Source organism: Ischnura elegans, chromosome X, assembly GCF_921293095.1.
Source record: "Ischnura elegans chromosome X, ioIscEleg1.1, whole genome shotgun sequence".
NCBI lineage: Eukaryota > Metazoa > Arthropoda > Insecta > Odonata > Coenagrionidae > Ischnura > Ischnura elegans.
The window spans coordinates 115,838,750-115,856,031 of NC_060259.1; the positions used below are offsets into that span (position 1 = coordinate 115,838,750).

General features: G+C 35.7%; 1 long non-coding RNA gene across 1 annotated transcript; it reads left to right on the forward strand.

Annotated features, from left to right (window-relative positions):
- The first annotated feature begins 8,835 nt into the window (after positions 1–8,835).
- LOC124170509 lies at positions 8,836–12,043 on the forward strand. Its single transcript, XR_006867483.1, has 3 exons — positions 8,836–8,921; positions 9,945–10,036; positions 12,003–12,043. It is a non-coding gene; the product is annotated as an uncharacterized LOC124170509 (long non-coding RNA).
- Positions 12,044–17,282: the final 5,239 nt, after the last annotated feature.

Genomic DNA, 17,282 nt, shown 5'->3' on the forward strand with positions numbered 1-17,282 from the left:
CACTCCTAGTCCAAACCAACTCCTTCGATCTATCGACTCTGAAAGGTTTCGAAGACGAAAAGCAGTCTTTAGACAGATGATAGCAATGAGTCCCTTTGAGCATAGAATAGAATATCTTATTTATGCTCCGGCCTTCACCCTTGAAGCAAAACTCTATTTACAATGATAGGCTAAAAAAGCTCATTAGGTACATTCATGAACAGTCAGACACAAGTGTGGCGTGCTAATTACATTTTTAATTGTTTTGGTTTAGTTATTTTGTAGCTTTATAGGCATTTGTACATTATATCGGTCCTTTTGCTTTGTTGCTATGCGATATATTACGTTTGATATAAATAAACAGACATTAGGGGTTAAGCGACATTAGAGTGCACATCGCATTGAACAAAGTAGGCATTGTTATTTAAATATCTTATTTTTAATGAAGAACTCTCGTAAGAGCCCGTAGAAGTAATGACGATATGACAGTATGATAAATAAATTATTATGACATAAAAAAGAGACAATAATTATAATTTAGCCACATGCATGAGATCTGTAGGCTGTGTTTTGTTAAGTAGAGGTTAATGTAGCACTGCTTTGATTAGAGCAATGTGTTAATATAATTTATAATTAATTAATAATTCATATTTGGAAGCATGATTGGAACCTTTCTGTTTTAAGTCCTCAGGGATAGAATCCCAAAATTTAGACGTCGTCGTAACGAGAAATGATTTTTGACAGATATTTGAACGTAGAATTGGATATAAAATAGAACAGTCCCCGAAGCGAGATGTTATCAGAGTGGTTTCTGATTTATTCTTAAACATTTCTCTCATAGAATACGGAAGGATGAAGAAATATTCTCAATACCTCAGGGATCATAATAATAATATCACCAATGAACATTTATATAATGAGTATCGTTGTGAAAAATCCTTAGGGACCCAAGCATTAGGATGACTCAATTCTCAACTGCGTTTACTAGTCTAGTATTTCACTTCATATTTACGTATTTATTCTCTTTTACTTTCTCTTAATTACTTGTCTTAAGTAACTCATTCGGGGCCTTCATTTTCATGTCTTTCCATCCACTTGTCCTTCGACGATTCTCTTCATCAGGCCATCATCCCTCAGGATTCATATGCAGAGCTCTGAAGAAATCAGGATTCGTCAAGCATTTTGTGGGAAGATTTTCGGAGAAGGAAGTAAAAGAAAGGTGCTATTTCGCACTCGTCCGACCGCACCTAGAATATGCAGCGATATCATATGGGATTTATTGCAGAAAGACTTAATCCGCGAACTGAATAAAATACAAAGAGAGGCTTTGCGGTTAGTCAAAAATCGCTACGGACGTACAGGCAACGTTACCCAGATCTTAATCGAATTAGGCTGTAAGCCGCTGGAGGCTCGGAGGCTGCGCGTTAGGCTTACATTGCTTGAGCTAGTGAGAATGGATATATATTTAAGAGCGACACGGAGAACATAATAATTATTAGAGCCACACCATATTTCCAGGTCCGATAGAAGCGATAAATTAGGAGAGATATTTTGCCGAAAGGATAGAAATGGGAATTCGTTTTTCCTCCGAACCATAAGGGGCTTTAATAAATGCCAGTCGTACTTTCGTTAGAAAGTTTCCTTTTTATGTGCAAATGGCTGGTGTACTAACACCCCCTGCCACACGTTTTTTAGTTGGCTTGCGGGGTAGTACGTAGATTCAGATGTAGATGGTGTGGCAAATAACATTATCCCGTCTTCTCCTTAACGTTTTTGAAAGACCTCTCTTATTTCCAACTTATCATAACACTTCCTCATTATCACCTACCCTGGCGGCCTTATACGCTGTGTACTATTGTGGAAAATAAAGTATCTCTGCAAAATCCGTACCGCCATCATCGCTCCGTGGTAAAATCGAAAGATTTCCCTTCTGACGGTAAATCTTTCTGAGGAATGATATGAAGACATTCAAGAGAAGCCGTCTGTCGTTTACCAAGGTTGAGACGGAATATCCACGCGATCCAAGCCCAATTAGTTTTTGTTATTGATTATTGGACCAATCGCAAATATCCAGCATACAAGACATCTCCACATGCCCACCACACGGTGATAAAAATATTACGCATCAAAACAAAATGCAAGTCCGCCGTCACGCAAAGGGAAAACCATGTCAACGGCTATTTATTCACGTAACATATCCATTCAAGGGTATAAAAATGGATAAGCATTAAATGAGTCGTCCTAGCGATTTACGCAATTAATTTTATTGATCGAGACACCGTTGCTATCATTAATAGTACGAGGAAAGCGTGCTATTTTAAATCTCTCTGTTTTTCAGTCAATTTCCTATATTTTCTTCTCGTGGTCGCATCTACCATAGTAACGCGGTAAACAAAGGATATGTTTCACTTCGTCTGATTAAAAAAGAACTTCCCCGAATGAATAATCCAAACTAGAAGAGGCTCTATTTTCCGTTAATGCATTCACACAAGTTGTGTGGTTATACATACGATGCATTTTCGTGTTCATTCTCGCGTTCATTCATTCATACATTAACTCGTTAGGGTCACTGTTCCGTGTAAACAAGCCCTTAGAGATGTGGGAATTTCAAATGAGGCCTTCCTTCAAGAACGAAGGTTGTTACGGAATATGTCCGCCCGCTGTTATTCGTTGAATTCGTTATGGTCTCTAGAATGTTGGTGGTATCCTTTGACTGTCAAATTGTTGTTCTATTCAACTTCAGTATCGTCGCTTTCTCACTTTCCTTATCTCTTCCAATGCTTCCCTTCTTCTCTTTTCACTCTTGCGAATCCTGGAATATCACAACCACAACTCATTCTCTTTCTCCGAAAAGTCAGCATTCTCTAGGCAGTTACAAGGGTCGTTCAATAAATCTTTAGAAAAAGGTATAAAAACAAATTATATTACCTCATTTTTCATTATAGCCTTCTTAATTTCACCCACAAAAAGGTTTGTAAACATTTTTCCAGGCATTTTAAGCCGTTCAAAAAGAATAATTTAGAGATCTCTTCAAAATAGTCATTGGTTTTTAGGGATGATCTCCTCTTTATACGCAAACTTTTGTCAGCAAAGTCATTTCTTCAAGTTGTAAAACTATTAATATCACCAGAGGTCAGATCTGGTGAATACGGTGAATTGTGTAATACTTGAAACTTAAATTCTCTAATTCTGGCTATTGACTCTGAACAGTTGTGCAACTCTGCGTTGAAGGAAGACATTTTTCTGCTTCAAATGAGGGCGCTGTTCTTGATTTATCCCACAAACTGTTCCAAAAACGATGCATAATACTTTCCTGTTAATGTTTTTCCCTCTTCCCATTCATCGATGAAGATAATTCAGCACAAATTCCAAAATATCGTCGCCATGAATTGACTTGCCCATTTCTGCATCGTCGCCTGCTTTGGAGCCCGTTCATCTTCAAAACTCAATTGTTTTACCTGTAATTTTGTCTTTGAAGTGTAGTGATAAATCCATATTTTATCAAAAGTTATGAATTGATGCGGAAAATCCACAGGATTGCGTCACAGGGACCTAGTTTCTATACGAGTGGATAGGAGTTTCACGTCGTCTGAGATTACCAATGCATGCATGAGGTACAGAGCTCAGGGAAACATGTCTTAATAATCACCAATTAAAACTGGCAAAGGTCGGAAAGTTTCCTTCGTTTGATAAGGTATTAATAATCTTATTTAAGCCAAGCGCTACCAGCTAGCACGGTACTCTGCTACCTACTAGCATCCTGGATCGTGTCAGCGCTAAACCGTTGCCCCAAGGTCACCTCAATTACGCAAGCGGGAACCAGAACGACGTCACACGGAGTTTTGCCAGCATTCACACTTAGCCGTCGCGTTTTCGCGCGCTTGAAAATTTTCACTTTTCATTTAATCGCGAAAAATAGATGTCGTCATTTGAAAATCTAAAAGTGTGAAATGTGTACTCCAGGAGTAATAATCTTTCGATTCACGCAATAAAAAATAATAGGAAACCACCCTATTGTTCAAGCAATCTGAGCCTAGCGCGCGGCCTCCGAGTCTCCAGCGGCTCCCAGACTAGTTCGCTTAACAGCTGAGTAACGCTGTCTGTACGCCCGTAGCAATTTTTTTGACGAACCGCGCAGCCTTATAGTTTATGCAGTTCGCGGATTAAGTATATCTGCACAGGATAACATTTGATATCGCTGCATAGGTGTCTAGGTGTGGTCGGACGAGTGCGAAATAGCACCTTTCTTTTATTTTCTCATCCGAAAATCTCCGCACAATACGCTTGACGGATGCTAATTACTTCAGGGCTATGCCGCAAATATTCCTCCTATGTGTTCCCCACGAGAAGATCGAGATTATCTTAACTCCTACGTACTTACCCTCGACTGTTGCCCTTCTGTGCACAACATCCACCCCATAAACATGGTTAAAGTTGGACAAACTCGGCGATAAATGCATCGGCATGCATTTGCTCATATTAAGTTCGAGACCCCACTCTGGGCTCCACAAATGATAAATTTCTCCGGAAACATATTCTGCAACAAACCTTCTAGAATTTGATGAAATAATTACAGTAATTTTATGGTTTTATAGACCATAGAAATAGCCTTCATTTTACCTGAGAAACCTTCTACAACCGCAGTGAAAAAAATTGTATTCATTGCTAGTACATAGCATACAAGAAAGTATGCTTTTTATTTTTCAATTATTACGTATCACCAACGCATTGAAAATGGAATGATGATTAGAATTAATAATTTTTTGCAATGGGAAGATGAATTACGATTCGAATATTATAATTTGCTTTCGTTAATTTCTTTATGAAAACTTTCTTAGCTCACGGTGATTAAAGAGAGACATACGGGTGTATTCTACGTGATGTAATGTAAATGGCCCAGAAGCACAGTGAGCTAGAATCGAAAAAAAGCTGGCCAAAACCTCAAAATCGATTTTTTTGAGCTACGAAGTAGAAACTTCGCATATATATTCTCCAATATATTGTGCATAACCTTCAAGATTATTTCTTCCTTGTTCCTTCACTTTAACAATTTAATTGAGGCAAAAGTTGAACAAATTTACCGAAAAACGACCACTCTCGATTTTTTTCTGAAAGAGCTTAATTTATTCTCATGTAGTGGTTTTTAATTAATATTATTATAGACAAAAATGTTATACCATCTTAATTTAAACTCCTTTATTTTCCGTTTGGAGGGTTTGCAAAGATTTTGTTTCATCAATATCCATGGATTTATAACAAAATGATGGAGCATTTTTTCAGCCAATTTTTTACACAAACGTAGAGATAAAGTAGATACTTCCGCCGACTTCCGCCAAGTTACTTATACCACGTCGATCTATGAAGCTTCTACATTGTGAATCTAAAGTAAAATCTTGCACCAACTCGCAAACCCGAATTTTAAACCCTCTTTAAATACTTACGGTAATATTATTTTTTACAAATCATAGTATTAACCTCTATATTCCCTAAGAAACCTTACACAACAATTGTTAACATTTGTGCAATTAATCTATTACTACCGCAATTCATTACAAGTTTTGTTAAAAATTGAATGGTAACCAGCCAACAGATGAAATATTTATCCAAGGGGACTTTGAACGCGTGGTGCTGACTTTTTCCATCGTTTGATGGATTACAGCAATCTGTTTTGTTACCAAATTAAAATTACGAGAACACATATCAAATATTGAAAACAAATTGATATGTAACTAACTAGCATGAAATGGCAATAAACATTTGGCATATAACTTAAATGTGTTGATTAATATTGATATTTACGGATAGTTTACAAATAAACTTCAAAATTACAATATCATTTTTATTTATTTCAGGGTGGACAAAGACAGCCGTTTACCAGGAGTAAAGATTTCGTGTGGTTATCTTAAGTATTAAGGAAACTGACACAAGGAATAAGATACAAGGTGTTTCTATGACTACGGAAGTCGTGTTTGCGGCTGATGGATCTCCTATCAAGTGGATGGTTTTCAGTGATGAGCAGAAGGCCTTTTATAGCTGAGGTTTTTATTACAATTCAGTGATTTCTGTTTCATGCTGTTAATATACTGTGTCTTTCCCAACAGAGTTCATCGGAAGAAAAGCTAATTAGCACTGTTATATGTACCGCGGTATGATGGTAAAATGAAGTCTCTCTCTTTGATGAGTGTAATTCAAGAGGGACGACTTGGTATTATGAGGTATGAGTTGAATTCAGCTCTTGATAAAAAATCGGATCCCATGAGGTTATTATATGGTTATAGACCCATACAGTGAATGGGTCTTATTATGAGAATTCTCGTGGACGGAAAGTTCACACATGGTGAAAAGAGTGAAATATTAAAAAGGCGCCATAAATACAGAAGGTATCAAAATTGGCAAAAAATAGGCCTAAAATACAAAACCTAAGTAGGCAGGCATAAAGGTACATAAAAGTTAAGCATGTTTTTGCGTGTGATTATGGTTTCTTTGTTTTGTAATGTATTTTTTGGGTGACATCGAATGTGTATTTTATATAAATGTGCACTAACCAGCTCCATTACAGGATGAGGTACATATCAAAGTATGAAGGTTTCAATATGGCCTCTCTTTGATATTTGTAATAAGAGGGACGAACTGGTGTGATAGGGTATGAGTTGCATTAATCTATTGGTAAAATCGGATCCGATGACGTTATTATATGGTTATGGACTCATAAAATAAATGAGTCTTTAGGATGAGAATTCTCGCGAACAGAAAATTCGCACAAGACCATGGTGAAAAAATTCACATTTACAAAAGGCGCCAAAAATACCAAAAGGTAGAAAAGTGTAGACGGAAAAAGCCAAAAATACAAAATTTAAGTTGGCATGCAAAAAGGTACCGTGTTTATTAATTTTTAGTGGGTTATTATGATTTTTTTGTTTTGTGATGCATTTTTTGGGTGACTTGCATACTTGTACTTCATGTTCATGTGCACTAACCAGCTCTGTTACAGGAAGATGTTGTAGAGAAAAGACAGCAATGAGACCTCGAAGAAAACTAGCGACCCGATATGCGTGTGAACGTTGCGTTTTATACGATGCGTTGCGCGATTGAGCGAAAATTGCGTTTTGATCGAATGAACGGCGAAAAGATACGAGTGCGATTCGTGTGTCCTCCAAATTTGGGAGGAGAAGAAAGAAGACAACAAGAGAAGAGGACCACATTAAGAAGAAAGCAAGTGAATAAGATTAGCTTTTGGGCCTTTAGGGCCGTGATCTTTGCGTCGAATAAGGCTAGGATTTTTAGCTTGCGTTAATTTTAGTTTTTTTTGTGTCGAACCGAGGTATTGCATGCGCTGTGAACCATTGCATTACACGGGGATGAAACCGTGTCACTTGTATGGAAAAGTGGTAATTTCCTCCTTGTGTCACGGTGACTTCCCGTGCATTGCATTGGGGCGTATGCGATTCCTCGGGGGAAGGGTCATTTATTTTCCTTGTATGTATTCTCTCCCTCTCTCCCCAGGGTCTAGGTCATCAGAACTTCACGTGAAGAGGACCCCAGCTTCAAAACTAGGTTAGCTTTTGGGCCATTATGGCTATGAATCATTGCGTCGAGTAAGGCTAGGATTTTTAGCTTGCGTTAATTTTAGTTTTTTTTTTGTGTCGAACCGAGGTTTGGCATGCGCAGTAAACCATTTCAGTGTACGGGGATGGAACTGTGTCGCTTGGATGGAAAAGTGGTAATTTCCTCCTTGTGTCACGGTGACTTCCCGTGCATTGCATTGGGGCGTATGCGATTCCTCGGGGGAAGGGTCATTTATTTTCCTTGTATGTATTCTCTCCCTCTCTCCCCAGGGTCTAGGTCATCAGAACTTCACGTGAAGAGGACCCCAGCTTCAAAACTAGGTTAGCTTTTGGGCCATTATGGCTATGAATCATTGCGTCGAGTAAGGCTAGGATTTTTAGCTTGCGTTAATTTTAGTTTTTTTTTTGTGTCGAACCGAGGTTTGGCATGCGCAGTAAACCATTTCAGTGTACGGGGATGGAACTGTGTCGCTTGGATGGAAAAGTGGTAATTTCCTCCTTGTGTCACGGTGACTTCCCGTGCATTGCATTGGGGCGTATGCGATTCCTCGGGGGAAGGGTCATTTATTTTCCTTGTATGTATTCTCTCCCTCTCTCCCCAGGGTCTAGGTCATCAAGACTTCACGTGAAGAGGACCCCAGCTTCAAAACTAGGTTAGCTTTTGGGCCATTATGGCTATGAATCATTGCGTCGAGTAAGGCTAGGATTTTTAGCTTGCGTTAATTTTAGTTTTTTTTTGTGTCGAACCGAGGTTTGGCATGCGCAGTAAACCATTTCAGTGTACGGGGATGGAACTGTGTCGCTTGGATGGAAAAGTGGTAATTTCCTCCTTGTGTCACGGTGACTTCCCGTGCATTGCATTGGGGCGTATGCGATTCCTCGGGGGAAGGGTCATTTATTTTCCTTGTATGTATTCTCTCCCTCTCTCCCCAGGGTCTAGGTCATCAGAACTTCACGTGAAGAGGACCCCAGCTTCAAAACTAGGTTAGCTTTTGGGCCATTATGGCTATGAATCATTGCGTCGAGTAAGGCTAGGATTTTTAGCTGGCGTTAATTTTAGTTTTTTTTGTATCGAACCGAGGGTTCGCATGCGCTGTAAACCATTTCAGTGTACGGGGATGAAACTGTGTCACTTGGATGGAAAAGTGGTAATTTCCTCCTTGTGTCACGATGACTTCCCGTGCATTGCATTGGGGTGTATGCGATTCCTCGGGGGAAGGGTGATTTATTTTCCTTGTATGCACTAACCCGCTTTCTCCTTAGGCTGAAGATATTCCAGTGGCCGAAGATATGAAGACATCTAAAGAATGAGATAATCAGTTTACTGAAGCAGGAACTGAAGAAAAATCATCCAGGATATTCCTTACATGGAAATCGGTAAGAATAAATTTTTAAATATATTTCGCCATTGATGTCTTGGATGCTGTTTTGGTTTTTATATTTCATCGCATCGTTAGGTTTATGTAATTATGTTTTGTGGACGAGTAGATGTTACAATGTCTCCTATGAACATAATAAGTTTAGAACCTCAGTTTGATAATGAATTTAAAATGGATTTAAAATGGAATGGATTGTTCAGTACGTTTTGTTAAGCTTTTATTATTAAATTTACTGCATCCGATTGAGTTTATATTTTTCAAATTATTGATGCACATTATATTATTTAGAATAGCTACTTCATTTTTTGTCTTTTCTGTGTCTGTTAAATACATCTTATATTCTCTGAGCTTAATAATACATATAAGTGCATTCCTTTTGTTTAAAGATCTTTTTGCCTCGTAGCACGCGGAAACGTTATGATCACTGCGTCTAATCAGTTTTATTTTTTATTATTTTGAAGCCTTTTTTAATACGCAATCGCTGCATTTATCTGTCCGATGATTGATTCATATTGGTGATTTATTTCAATTCCTTATGATTGAGTTCGAATCTTTCCGAAAACATTTCCAAAAGTTTTTTTTTTCGGAATATACCTTTTTGTGAATACGTTTGAATACCTCTCTATGCGTATATAACACTTATTCTGTTGCTGAATTATAGATTCAATGGTAATAATTCAAAATTAATTTTGCACAGACTTTACTTTAAAGCATTGAAACATGAATGTAAGTTATCTTCAGGTTAGAAATCACCATACATTCTAAAATTTGGTTAACCACTCTGAACAAATCCCTCAATATTCTTTTAAAAATTAGATTTTTCTTCTCGTTCCTCTCTGTCGAAAGGAATCGCCTTTTAAAATTTTCGTGAAGAGGTAATATATGCACTTTATAGGCAATTACAATTAGCGCATGGCTGAATAGAAAGTCAATTCTCGCGTCCCATTCATTATAATTACATTTATATGGAGTTAATGTGAGTCCACGGAAGTAAATTCAATTCCCGTTTCTCTCTCATCAGCTGCAAGTCATCGCAGAGGATTATGGCAGTGCGCTGTCGGAAAAAATGGCGCTAATCCGGAATGTGATAATGCAGTGACATCACGCCAAAAGGTAAGAAAATCATTCAATTACATTTTTTCTGTGTCCGTTGATTATTTTAAAAGTGTGCGATGTGAATAACTCTAAAAAAAAGAGAGAGGATAATTTTGTTATCGTTAAATTCAGTAATATTATTTTTCTTTGACTTGTTCGTTGTGGTACATCGCAATTGATCTGCTTTGATTGGGCCTTGGTAGCGACACGTAAATAGCTTCAGGCAATGGTGTGTTTTTTATTCGGAGACCTAATAACTTCCTCATTTTTTGCCGTTTTTATAGAGTGTATTGAAAGGAGTATTAGAATGAAATTACAATAATAGTAAAAGAATTTGAATCATTCTTCCGATTTCTTCAACTCTTCTGTAGTATCCCTTACGCTTACCGTTAACACCAGTATTTTTCATTCACCTAGGGCGGATATCCGAAATTCAGCCCAACATAAGTTTGGTATTAACTCTGTCAGCTGAGTCAATTACTGCTGAAAATGAGCATTGAACGATGAGTAGTACGAATTTTCATTAAACGGCTCAATTTTTCTCAATTCTCGTTCAGTCATGAGAGTATTATTTCCACCTTTGCGAAAGTAAAATGACGAAAAATGTATTCGTGATTGTAATTTGATCTGGAGAATCGATTTCCACGGAGAGCTGAGCCAAAAAGTCTATTTTTTTCGGAATCGATATTTTAAGGTGCCCATTAATAGATTTTTTGTTGTGGTTGAAAAGAAATTTCATTCTGGCTTCATTTGGCGTCAAATTCTTTAATGGTGCACTTAATGGACATAATTTGATGCATTAAAAATTAGTATGACTATGTAAATTTTTTTAAAATCACATGAAGGGTACATAACTATGTACCATGAAACTCTAAATGACGTATAAAAATTAATATTATTTCATAAAATATTGGGGAGGAAAATATTTTATAATACCTATCTCACCATGCAATTTTTGACAAAATCTAAATGAATATGCATTACATTGATAACGGATTTCCAGAGATTTTTAACGAATAATATTAATAATTGCACTGTGACTGGACAGTGAAATTAATATTCATTTTCAAGAAAGCCATAATTTTCATATCAGTTTGAACATAGAGTAATTATATACTTACTCTATGGTTTGAACCAAAAATGATGATTTACGCCATGTGTCATAAGGAAGAAACGATTTTTCGTGCACAAAATCCGATTTGATTAAATTGACCCTTACGCCATTCACGAGAATACAGGTAAAATTTGAAAGTAACAGTATACTCACATTCCTTTTATTTATACGTCTTTTTTCATTTAATTTGAATTTTCTGTACTTTCATCGTCAGAATGTATTGATTTCTATACATTTTCCGATGTGTAACGGTGAATATTAATTTTTCAAATAGGTACGCTCCAATTTTTGTGGTTAAGTAATTAGACAAGTGCAAATTATTTATTTTTTCAAGATTTAAAAATGTCAGTTAATCCTTGCATACGTCAATATCATTTGCTAATTCACCACATGGACCCTAAAGGCTTGGCGAATCTAATATCATCGCTGAATTTCCCCGTCCAATGGTACCATGCATTTTCATTTATTCCTGGAGATATTTATTTTTTACGTTTCTTAACAGATATCCTGTAAGCCCCATTACATAAAAACTATAGTTTTTTTTCAATTAATTTTCGTTATCCTTTTTTAAGCTTGTCTTCGTTTAAATTGTGTTTTCAAAGATGATAAATTAATATTTTTAGATAATATAAGCTTTTGGCTGGGATATAATATTCAGCAACGACACTGAATATTTTTTTTCTAATTTTTAATATACTATTCCACTATTTATAAAACTTAATCTAGGAAGTCGAATCCTTTTTTATTTTCAATCGTATCCTTTCTTATTTTTTTCTACTTGGTCATATCAAGAATAATAACCTTTGTGCCGTACAAGGTGACCTTTCTATCTCATGGATGAGTATATTGGATAATTTTTTTTATCAACAGGGACAGAGAGAGGCAGCTTGCAATGATGGACTTTGAAGAAGGAGATTTAGGGATTAAATAAACGTGGAATGCCTCTACATTGACCAATGGAATTGACTCAGGAACTCAGCAATTATGAAGAAGGAAACAAATTGTGTAGATTGAGAATTGAAGAACTGAAGAGTGAAGAATTTAAGACAGGATAGGAACATATGACCCATTTGAAGACTCAAGAGATGAAGAATGGCGGCGATCCGAAGTCTGAAGATTTAGATTATATTTTTTTTCGTATTTTTTGCACATTTCGATTGTATGTGCCTCTTGTATTTTTTGAATAATTTGATTTAATTTGTGTTTTAATGAGTGAATGGGATTTAGTTTGTGTGTGAGAATGGTATTTAGTATATATGTCTGTATATGAGAGTAATTGAGTCAGTGTGCGATAGAGAACGTGCTTAATGGTGAATGAATGTGTGCTATTAATTGTGAATGGCGTTGTTACTTTGTGTGAAGCGTATTATTTCGTGTGAATGAGGTATGTTTTGTTTCGTATGAATGAGGTATGCTATTTGTAGTGAATAAGGCTTGTTAATTAGTGTGAATGATGAATATTATATGATGTGTATTAGGTATGCTATTTCGTGTGAATGACGTATGCTATTTCGTGTAAATGGGCTATGTTTTCTTGTGTGAATGAAGTATGTCTTTCGCGTGAATGAGGTATGTTATATGATGTGAATGGTGTATGCTATATCGTGTGAATGAGGTATGCTATATGATGTGAATGGTGTATGCTATATCGTGTGAATGAGGGTATATTATTTCGTGTGAATGAAGTATGTTATTTTGTGTGAATGTGGAATGTTATATGATGTGTGTTAAGTATACTATTTCGTGTGAATGACGGATCTTATTATGTGTGAATGAGGTGTGTTTTTTCGAGAGTATAAGGGTATATATATTATGTAGTCTGAATGAGGTATTTTATTCGTGTGAATGATGGTATGATGTTAAGTGTGAATGAGTGCGATTATTAGTACGTAATTTTAGTTTGAGCGAGAGTGCGTTATTGAGTGTGAATGAGAAGTAATTGTTTATTATAATTAAGCGTTTATTATCGATGTATGTGTGAATGATGGTATGTTGTTTATATTGCGAATGACCTTGTGTTACGTTATGTGTGAATGAAGGTTTAATATATTTGGAGTGAATGTATGTTATTTGGTGTGAATGAAAGTGCAATCTAGTTTTCATTGGAGGAAGCCATTTTGTGAGATGGCTGAAGTATTGCTTGTTTTTTTTATCGTAGAACTTGGGTAGCGTAGATAGAAGATGGTAGAGTAGTGCATGTCCCCCTCAAATCCAACTGCGTCCTCAACGTGGAGAGGGGGTGTAACAGCGGACAGCCATGATTCAACGAGGTTTCCATGGTGATTTCAAACAAACTTTCGAAATTTTTCTCGGCAGTTTTTCCTGCTAATTTTTCATTCACAGAACTTGCCGACTTCTTTGATTTCTTGCAAGCTACATTGATGGTTTCAAAATGTAAAACCGGTGAACTAGATGCTTCCTACATGGCTTTCCGCTGGCTAATGCAGTTGGTGACTTATGTATCGGAATGTGTACGAATTCATTTATATTGTTCACAGTTGTAAGTGTTTCAGTTTTTTAAACTATCCATTATATTCCATTTCATTAATATTTTTTAATTCATATTGTAAAATTAGAATGTAATTTAATGTATATCAATTCAATGTGCAATCCATTTTTTTGAAAGTGTAAACTTTTTTATTTTCAATAAAATTTCATGATTTATAAAAATTTCACTTCAAATGTATCTTAACTTCATTCGCTCTGCGGAAAAAATTGAAACTACCTATGTAAGCCTAACTATTATGTAAGCCTTACAGTCTAAACAATGCGTACATGTATTTTATGTTTTTATTTGCATCATATTGTATTCGAGAAAAAGTAATCAAACAGCCATATTTCACTTCGGTAATTATCTATTTAATCTAAGTGTTTATTTCAGTAATAAATAATTTTAAATTGCCTAATTTAACTACTTATGTTCGTCGACAAAAACCATTGTACTTGGTATTATTCAGTGTCTCTGCCTTCTTTGTTTTTATCAATATAATTTAATGTTGCGCCAAAATATAATTTCAAAATTTGTTTTACTGCATGTCTGACTAGGGAGATAACACTTTTAAATTACCTATTGTCCGTGTTTGGGTGTTTATATATTCAATAAAATGTTAACATTCGTGCATGAGATTAAAAACCTGTCTGTTTCATTTGCTAGAGTGAGAAATAATAGTTGTGAATTATAGTATATTATATTTTATAATTATATACGGAAAATTTTATTCATTGTTTAATTTTTAGACCTTGTATATGTCACTGTATTTCTTTTAATGAAAACTAAGTTTATATGCGTTTCTGTGAGAAATAAAATCTCAATTTTTTTATTTTCTACGTTAACCTAAATTAATGTAAGGTTTTTCTTAAGCGTGTGCAATGAATATTAATGATGTAGTGAGAATATGGATGCATGAAAATTAGGAAGATGACATTGTATTTGTTAGTACTGATTGGAGCACTTAATTTATGTTGAGTGTTGCTATGTATAAATTAGAATCCTGTGATTAATTATTAACCACTGAATGTAAGTATAATTGAGATGGTATTATATACTTTTAGTGTGTGTAATTCAGTGCGATGAAGTGTTATTAATTAGTGTGAATGAGATTACATTAAGCGTGAATGAGTGTGCGTCTCTTACTGATATCAGAGTATATATATTTTTAGTGTGAGTGCGAGCTTGTAATTTAGTGCTATTAAGACTGTTGTTTAGTATGAATGAGAGTTTATATTAAAGTGTGAATGCAAGTTGGTGAGATGATATTATATATTTATTAAATTGAATGAGTGCACTTAATTTATTGTAATGTGAGTATGTAGTTAAGTATGGTTGAGGGTGTGTGGAAATTAACTGGAAAAAGTTAATTGTTTTTATTTTGTGCCTGAGAGTAAATAATCAAGTATGAATGAGGCTATTTAATTTAGTACCATTAGTGTTGTTTAGAAGTAATGAGACGCTATTATTAGGTGTGAATGATATTGCGTGAGTTTGTGCATATTTTTTGTGTGAATGTTGGCATAATATTTAATTTAGTGTGAACGAGGGAGTTGTCCTTGTAATCAATAAATGTAAGTACTATGGCCTGGAGTACACATAGTTATGGACAGAAGTTTGGAGGTAAGCGAAAAAATACTGAGGTTATATCGACAACCTTGTTGAAGGTGATCTGAAACTATAATCTATCATCATAAAAGTCGCAAAATATTTATAGACTTGACATGACTTTAGGATTGATTTTACCTGACCCAGAGTAAATCCGGCCCCTTCTTCACCTGTGACACGGATATTTTACAGAGTATCAGTCACTTGAATCTGTTATTGGCACACATCAAATGAGGTATTTAGCACATTGGGCCAATTTCAGTTCACTTTGCAGCTGATGGATTCGAGCCATGAGGACAGCCAATTGAATTACTCAATCATCCGTGCAAAAATTGCAGCAGTATCACCAGGCAACCGCGGGCATTGTAGATGTAATAGATTTTTGGAATTAATAACATTATTAAATAAGTAAAAAAATAAATATAAGTAAAATATGACTCTGGTTAAAAATCGTAAAATTGGCCTTGTGCAATGGAATTAAAACCAATAAATATTAAAAATTCTGTGGAATAGTGGGGCAGCGATGAGGAAGTTTTTGGGGGATAAACCTCCCCTTAGTGTTAAGATTTCTACGAAATACGTAATTTCGTATCTTCGTGGGCAATGCCGTTTTTATCAACGGAAAGATTACTATGTACTGTGGTAGTCAAGGGTTTGTTGACTTACTTTGTTGAGAGTTGACTGTTACTAATGGTGGAGAATTAAAAAAAAAAACGGAGTAAGATAGTGGAACCAGATTTTTTATTTTTCCGGACTAACTGCCGAAGCTTGTTCAGTTGCGCGAAGACTACGTCTACGGATTACCGAAATAATAATTTTTTATCACTTAGAGCTCAGAATTTATAATTTTAATCCATTTTACTTAATTGAATAATATTACTATAGAGTAAGTACTTACTATACGTAATTAATTATAGAATAGTGAAGTGGATTAAAACTCTCCCGCAGATAGCCATTAAACTCACCAGTTTGAATCATTTACCTCAAAATATTTCTGGGGGAGTGCCCCCCCATACCTCCTGCTTGCCTTAGCGGGCATTTCAAACCTCCGAGACCCCCTTGGTATCAGTTCAACACCCTAAACCCCCCTAGCCTTAATTCTTAGCTGCGCCCTTGCCGGAGAATACATATATATAACTTTAGAAAAATTGGTTTGAAATGTCGTACCTGTATACTGGGTGAATTGGATATTATAAGAAACATAAATTTGAGAGATTTTTAATAATTGAGTTCCATTTGTTGAGTTATATACAGGTAAATGTAGGGGTGAAAATAGAAAATATTTGGGTACCAAATAGTCATCGTGATCACATGTGCAATATTAATCAACAATGTCTGTAAATATCATTAGAAAAACGAAATTTATTGCCTAAGCGCTCATTACTTGGTCGCTTTTCCGTACACAGTGTTATAGCTCTTGCGATGGCCTTCCATTATGTCGGTCCTTCATTGTCCTTAAAAAAAAATGAAACACAAAACGCGAGTCGCGGCACGAACATACTGGTTTCGAAGTTGGCAGAGGTTTGCGTTTGTGAGGTTTGTTTATAACAACTCCGTTAATTTTTGTGGTATAAAAAATTTGTTTTCGGCAAACTGCTAATAATAGATGTGGTTTCTTTATATCAAAATTGCAAGTTAAAGAAACGAAAACTACGGGAATGCCAAGCGCTCAAAGTTGGTCAACTTGATTTTACGCGCAAAAAACGGGTACTGTTTTGAGAAAAAATTAAGTATAGGTAATGCTATTCAGCCGAAGATTTTTTAAAGTACATGATACAACGTATAAATAAATTCTCTTTCGTATGATTTTTGTTGCATTGAAATTGATTGCTTCGTTTAAACGCTAGAGCTCCTCAAACTCGCGTATGTTGCTTTTTTTTTTACAGACAGTAGTACATTGGAGCTTTGTCGCGATAGGGCGCGTGTGGGGCGATAGGCGTTTGTTTACTCCCGGTACGATGTCCCGGAAACCAACTGACAGAAATGAAAGAAATTTTAAGTGATGCTATAAATACGTCTAACGTGTCGTTGTAAAATACATAAGAACGATAGAA